The sequence below is a fragment of the Dasypus novemcinctus genome, chromosome 5, assembly GCF_030445035.2.
Source record: "Dasypus novemcinctus isolate mDasNov1 chromosome 5, mDasNov1.1.hap2, whole genome shotgun sequence".
Classification (NCBI taxonomy): domain Eukaryota; kingdom Metazoa; phylum Chordata; class Mammalia; order Cingulata; family Dasypodidae; genus Dasypus; species Dasypus novemcinctus.
In genome coordinates this window covers 142,058,590-142,066,713 of record NC_080677.1, presented here as the reverse complement: position 1 = coordinate 142,066,713, position 8,124 = coordinate 142,058,590, and positions in this window count along the sequence as shown.

Below are 8,124 nucleotides of genomic sequence, written 5' to 3'. Positions count from 1 at the left end.
TGGGAATGTAGAATGGTCCAGCCATTGTGGAGGACAGTTTGGTGGTTCCTCATAAAACTAACTATAGATCTGTCATATGTCCAGCAATTCCACTGCTGGGTATATACCCAGAAGAATTGAAGGCAAGGACACGAACAGATATATGTACAGCAATGTTCACTGTGGCATTATTCGCCATTGCCAAATGTTGGAATCAACCCAAATGCCCATCAACAGATGAATGGATACACAAAATGTGGTATATACATACAATGGATATTACTCAGCTGTAAAGAAGGAATACAGTACTAACACAGGGGATAACATGGGTGAATCTTGAGGACTTTTTGTGGAGTGAAGCAAGCCAGGCATTGACAGACAAATATTACATGATCTCAGTGATATGAATTAAGCAAATCAAGTAGACTCAGAGTTAGAGTCTGGAAGATAGGTTTACAGGAAATAGAAAGGGAGAAGAAGGTTGTGAACCAATGCCCATACAGGTGAAATCTATGATAAGGTGGAAGTGAGTAGTTGTGCAGTGAAGGGATATGACAGAGATTAATGTTACTATTGGGGTGGGTATTGCAAGACTGACAGGGGGGTAGGGTGGGGAGGATGGGTTGGACAGTCCATGGAACTAGGGTAAGGTTGGGGAAGGGAGCAGGTGAATACTGGGGATTGGCTGGTATGTGGTTGAAATTCTAATGTTGGGAATGCTCTTTTGTCAATACGACAAGGAAGAGTTCCTGGTTTAGGGTGTTGAATGGGAGGCATTTGGGACAGGGCACACCTAGGGCAGTCTTCTAGAGACTATGTGAGTGATCATTTTGTCATAATGTGTTGTATCAGTGGGGGGAGACCCACATAATGAGTGGGAAGGAATTGTACTCCCGTTCTGGGGAGGCCAGATATGTTCTCAAACAGAGGGATTGGTGTCTCTCGAGAGCATGGGTGGTTCCTAATAGGGGAGGACAGACCAGTTTGTCAAGCCCTCAGTATTGTTGCAAGTAACAATGAATCTTGTCCTTCAAGGAGTGAAGCCTGGTGGTGACCATGGGCCCTGAGGGGAGGGGTAGGGAGGAATGAAATAGATGGAAGAGAGGGTATTTAGGGGCAATGGAAGTGTTCTGCATGCTCTTGCAGTGATAGATGTTAAATTTCATCAAAAATTTATAAAAGTGTATGGTCTAAAAGGTAAACCATAACATAAACCATTGACCATGGTTAGTAGCTATGTTTCAACATTTATACATCAGTTGTAACAAATGTACCATCCACATGTAAAAACGTTATTAATAGGGAAGGTGGAAAGGGGGGGAGGATGTTGGGTATATGGGAGTCCCCTATATTCTGTATGTGACTTTACTGTGACCTAAATCTTCTTTGAAAACAAAATGAAAAAAAGTAAGGCACTGGGGAAGAAAATGCCACTGTACATACAAGACAACAGGTATTATAGTGTTAAAAGGCAAAACATCAAAAAAATTTTAATAGTTTTCTTCTTTTAATATCCCAATTTTTAAATTTTATTTTAGTTTTGGTTTTCCTAAATTATTATATATTTTATTTCTTGTGTTTGGGCCTATCATTGTTGTTTCATTTTCCTGTTGATGGTATTTGGTGATATTCTTGGCTTCATTTTTGAAGAGGTTTAGGACCACAGTACAGTTGCAGCTATGGCAAGGGAGGATCATTGGTGTGCAATGCTGGTGATGGGGGATGCATGGGAGGAAGTTTGCCTGGGCATACACAGAGGGTGCATAAATGTTTTCAAATGTTCATGGGACATTGTCGCAGTGGGTGGAGATTCACACAATAACTGAAACGGTGTTAGGTTCCCATCCCGGGGAGCTTTGCCATATTCTTTGGTGGAGCAGCAACAATCCTCCAAGTGCAGGGCAGTGGCTGGTGAGGAAGAATCATCCATTGATGAGCCCGTGATATTGAAAATTATGCTTGTGGGCCTTTGCTCTTGGGACTGCAACTTGGCCTGATGTTGTAGCCTAAAAGTTATCTCCTGAGAATCTCCATGTTGCTCAAATATGGCCTCTCTCCGAGTCAAACTCAGCATACAAATGCATTACCTTCCCCCCAGCATTGGGGGATAAGTCTCCTCGACACCCAGGGATCACTACCAACACCAATGAGCAATGCAACTGGAAAAAGACCTTGAATAAAAGGGGAAAAAAGTAAAGACAAATGAGTTTATATGCCTGAGAGACTTCAAAGTGGGTTGGGAGGTCATCCCAGAGGTGGCGCTTATGCACATCTCAGCAGGATCTTGTAGACTGCCAGAGTGGATGCTGCCCCAGGTTGTGGGACTCCTGGGGGCTCTGGAGACACCTAGGTCCTATGGTCATGGCAGATGGCTCTGTAGTGGTGCCTTGGCAGTGGACCTTACTTCAGAGTTGGTGTTCCTGAGTGTGACAGAGTTGGACTCAGATGTGACTTCTCTCCTCATGTCTCTTCTGTCCCTTCTATTTGAACCTATAGTTGATGCTGGAGTTGGTAGGTGTAAGTCCAAGAGACTTGAATCTTTGGGCTGTCCATGTACCAACTGGGCCCTGAGCCACAGCAGAGTTGCAACACCTACTCTCCAGTTCATTGAACTCACCCAGGACAGCTGGCAAGGAGGTGGGGATGGACAGCTGCCATGTCTGAGAGCTGAGGGAATCTATAGCTGTGGGTGGGAGAGTCCCATCCACCAGCTATGTGGGATTGAGGCCCCCTCTCAATTGGAGGTGGAGTGGGCATTACTATCCCAGAGTCCTCAGGACTGGGGAGTAAAATATGGACTTGAGTGGAATTATTGGTATTCTACTATAAAATTATTGGTATTCTGGCAATGAAAGAGATTTGTATCATTGGTGTGGAGATGGTGGCCACTAGGGGTACTGGAGGCAGGGAGAGGGAAAAAGAGGTGTAATATGGGAATATTTTTTGGGACTTGGAATTGTACTGAATAACATTGCAATGACTGACAGAGGCCATTGTATATCCTGCCATGGCCTGCAGAGCTGAGTGGGAGAGAATGTAAACTACAATGTAAACTATAATCTATGCTTGTCGGCAATGCTCCAAATGTGTTCCTCAGTTGCAATCAATGTACCACACTAATGAGGGAAGCTGTTGGTGTGGGAGGGATGGAAGATGTGGGGGGTGGGGTATGTGGGAGTCCTTTATATTTTTGTGTGTGGCATTTTGTATAATCTAAGTATCTTTCTAAAAAACAAAGTATATTTAAAAAAGAAAAATAAAGTCTAGTTTGTCTAATGTTAGTATAGCCACTCCAGCTCTTTCATAGTTGTTCTTTGCTTGGTATATCTTTTTCCATTCTTTTATTTTCAACCTATTTGTATTTTTTAATCTAATGTGTATTTCCTATAGACAGTATATGGTTGGATCTTATTTTTTTTTTAATGAGATCTGACAATCTGTGCATTTATATTGGCTGTTTACTCCATTCACTTTAAAAATACTATTGATAACATTGGATTTACATCTGCCATTCTACTTTTTGTTTTATACCTTTTGTTTTATTTTGTTTTGTTTTTGTTCTTGTGTTCTCCTTCCTTGCCTTCCTTTGTATTCAGTGGCCATTTTCAAGTATAACCTTTTATTTCTCTGATAATATTTCAAAATATATCTTTGTGTTAGTTTCTTAATGGATGCTTTAGAACTTAACAATACACATCTCAACTTATAAAAATATAAATCAGATATATTCTAAATTAATTCCAAATTCAGAAATTTTACTCCTATGTAGCTCTATCCCTTCTCCTTTTTTGTGCTATTACTGTTATACATCTTATCTCTATATATGTTACAAACCCAAAAATAAAGTGTTAAAATTATCACTTTATATAATTTTATATTTTTTAAAGAAGGTGCTGAAAAAAAGAACAAGGATTTATTTATAGTGTTTGTCATATTAACCTTCTTCCTTACCCTTGTTTGGTTTTCTTAAATTCTTACCGTGGATTTGAGTTACCACTTTTATCCAATACAACTTTGTTCCACACCATCCTCCCAAGCTCTTTAATGAAGTTCTTGTCCAATATATTGCATTTCAGTATTTTTTTGACCTAACAATACAAATATATACACATTGTTTTATGCAATTGTTTTTCTAATCACTCAAAAGAAGAAAGGAGAAGAAATATGCAATGGTACTGTAGTTGTAATTCCCTATGTGATTATCTTTCCAGCACTCTGTTTTATCATGTGGATTTGAATTGTGGTCTGGTGTCTCTTGCTTTTAGCTTGAAGAGCTTCCATTAATATTTCTTGTAGGGCAGGACTACAAACAACATATTCTCTGTTTTTGTTTGTCTGGCAATAATATTAAGATTCTTGTTTGACAATATAGTTTTTTTTTTCTTTATTAGAAAAGGTGTGGGTTTACAGAACAATCATGCATAAAATACAGGATTCTTATACACCACCGCACCACCAACATCTTGAATTGGTGTGAAACATTTGTTACAACTGATGATAACACATTTTTATAATTCACAATTAATTAAAATCCATGATTTAAATTAGGGTTCACTGTGTAGGGTAGTTCCATGGATTTTATTAATTTTTTATTCTGTTATCATATATGTAACCTAAGATTTCCCCTTTCAGTCATATACAGATATATGTCAGGAAGGGCTGTCCAAAGCAAATGCAGTATGCAGGGTTTTCTCTGTCATTCCACACCTCTGTGTTGCCTTGAGTTTTCGCTTATTAGTTGTTTTGGAGTTCCCTTGTTTACAGGAGTTTTGTTTTCCTTTCTGTTAAAACCTTCTCTTGGGTATTGAAGTCAGAAGGCCATTGTCTTAGACTGTCTGCTTCATAGTTTTTAGCACTCCTTCTATTGTCTCATGTTGCTTTTGTCTGTACAGCAAATTCTGAGAGGAGGGCACACTGGAAAGAACTTTCCCAATTCAGTCTGTCCCAGTTAAAACAGAGTCAAAGACCCATGAAGGGAGTGCAGACAGGGTCCAAAGTGCCCTGGGGAAGGGATCAGGAAGGGTACCAAGAGCTGCTGGGATGGCTCCCCAAAGCTGAGCTTCCTGGCCTGCCCAGCAAATGCAGCCCCCAGCTAGCTGTCTCCTGCAGTCCTGAGGAAGTGCAGCACCTGTAAGTCTTTACCACCACTGTGCCTATCCAGGAGGATTGAAGGAATAAGAACAGCTGCTGCCATCTTTGTTTAGGGCAGGTTGAAGCAATGGCTGCTGCTGCATTTGTCTGGAGTGGGTTGAAACAATAGCTGCCCTCAGAGTTGGGACCCCAGCAGTCTGAATTTGCTAATCAAAAGCCGTGGTCAATGACCAGCTGTGCCCACCATGTTCTTGGGGAAGAGTATTTTTAGGTCCCTTTCTGTCATCAACAAGATAGCCAGAGGCTAGACACCAAGGTGGCCTGCCGTGTAAGTGGGGGGTGGGCCCTGGTAGTCACCATAGGAAGAGAGCAATTTACAGCTCTTTACTGTAATCTATCAGCCTCTTCCTCCTGCTCTCCCCTGGATGATATAGTGTTCTTCTGGCCGCTGGAATTTCAAAATACTTGTTTCAGACAGTCCCTGCATGTTTAATAGTTGTTTGGGTGGAAAGACTGAGTCCTGGAGTTCTCTACTCCATTATCTCCCACAATCCTCTACAATAATTTAGTTTCAGCACTTTGAATGTGCCGTCCACTGTCTTTTGGCCTCAACTGTTTCTAAAAAGAAATCAGCTGTTGGTTTGAGTCTTTTGTGAATCCCAGAAAATTATGTTCTCAAATTGAACCTATTGTGACCCTTTGATTAAGTTAGATTGCTTAAGGGCAATTTGATTAGGTTGCTCCAGTAGGGTGTAGCCCAGGGTGGGTCTTAACCTCTTGGTGTCCTTTATAAACTAAAGAATAAAAAGCCACACACAAATGAAAAAGCTGTAAGGACAGAAAGAATCTTCCTGATGTTGACAAACCAGGGGGAGAGAAGAGCCACAAAAGGAGCAGCCCCAAGCCAAAAGCAAGTCCTGGAGGGAGAGATGAGAGGACACTGCCACGTGCCTGGCCACCCACAGCTGTAGCTCAGAGAGAAGTCATCTTTAGTCGATGCCACCATGTTCCTGATTGTTCACAGCTGCAACTCAGTGAGACAGTGTCTCTTGATAATGCCTTGATTTAGAGACATTCACAGACTCAGAAATGTAAACTTTTAACCTAATAAATCCCTACTATAAAAGCTAACCTATTTCTGGTATATTCCCTCCACCCCCCACAGTTTTTAGCAAGCTAAAACAGATGTTAATTTTACTGGTGTTCCCTTGAGAAGGTGCAGCCTTTGGCATGAACACAGTTTTCCAGACTGCCATGGATAACTGTGCTATTATTTTAAAGCCTGGCTTCCTGGGATTCACCTCTGGCTCAAGTGGCTTATTGTTCAGCCAGTGTTTGGTCAGAATGTGTTTAAACGCCTTCTACCTGTTGAGGCTTCTTTCCTGCATGGAGGGGTCTGTGTGCATCTTGGGAAATGCTTTCAGATGTGCCTCGCATCCCGTACTTACTGCTTCTGAGGTAGTGCAGTCTAGCATGAAAGCATTTTTTTGCTGATCCCGAGTTGATTGTGATCCCAGGGGACTCTTTTTGTGTTTTCCCCTTGATCTATTAGTCTTCTGGTTGCTCTGCCCTTTTGTTTGTACCATGGAGTTACCATCTTCCTCTTAATTGCTTTCCACCAAGATCTCTATTATTTTTTGACAATGCCCTTCGAGATGGAGTTCTCCACAATTCCAAATAAAGTCATTCCCTTCAGGCAGAACAGCTGGAAATTTTGCTCTTATGGTCTGTCTTTATTCCTAGATAGAACCCCTGCAAGACTGCAGTGGAGACTGGGACCCACTTTTCCTGGAGTGGCACCCCTACTCTAGGATTGGGATCTCAGAGGATGAGGTGACAACCCCTGGTCTTCTTGCTTGGTTTGCACTTCCCAGTATGGATTCTTGGCCCCCTGAGTGAGCCGGAATAGAGACAATTGGGAACCCAGTTTCAGCCTGCTGCTTCTGGGGTAGAGCTTTTGTCCTACAAATGGGGACTGAGTCGGGGAAGATGGAGCTTATCTTTTTGTCTATGCTTTCTGGGAAAAGAGCTCTGTAACACATTGCTGAGAAATACCAGCAGTTTGCCCTTCCTGGGATGACCATGTAGCCACAGATCAGGAGTGGAGGGAGAGGGAGCCCCATATTGTTGGCTGCACATTTTTAGGTAGAGCTTCTATAACATGGAGCTTGGGGATAAGGGGCAATGAAGCTGGTCATGGGTCAAATGCCATAGTCTTTGATGTTCTTACCAAGATTTACTAGATTTTCTTGAAGGCGTGTTTCTCTACTTTTTGTGTTCTCTTAGAACAATTTCCAGAGACATTAAATGATTGCTGTTTTTTGAGTTTTTAAAAACAATTTTCACCAGTTAAATTGTCCATTGAGCTCCTTTCTCTGTCATTCCAGAAGTTCCACATCTCATAATTTAATAACTATATCGAATGATTCATATCTTCCATTGTATCTATGGCTCTTTTTAGCTACAGTGCTAGCTATGAAGGCTATTAAACAAACAATGAAATGAACTAACTCTATTTTGAACAATGCCTATGAATTGATGGATCAATTTTAAGACAAGATTTTTGAAAATAGTAAAATATATTCAGTCACATTGCTCTTACCAAAAGTATTACTGACAGCAAAATATTTTATGATATTAAAAAGGAAAGTTATTTTTTAAAATGTTTATTCCTATTTTATGACTATTTAAAATGTATTTTGTGTCTTAAACTACATACATAAAATAGTACAATAGTATATAAAAATACTTAATAAAAAGATAAATAAAGGGAGTCCTCACTTTGCATAGTTCCAATATGTACCAATTTCAGTTACCATATTTTTGTTAAATAAGACCAGTATCTCAATAACACAATTCCAATTTTAGTTATCACAGTATATTAACTGTGAGTAATTTTACATAAAGTATAAACTTCACTGCTACTTCTTCAGTCCAAGTAAATAATAAATGTGCATCATGATCAGTGACAAATATACCACTTGTTTCAAATTCTATTGGTGATTGATCAGTGGGCATCTATTATTCAGTTTATGCATAGATAGCAAAACATGG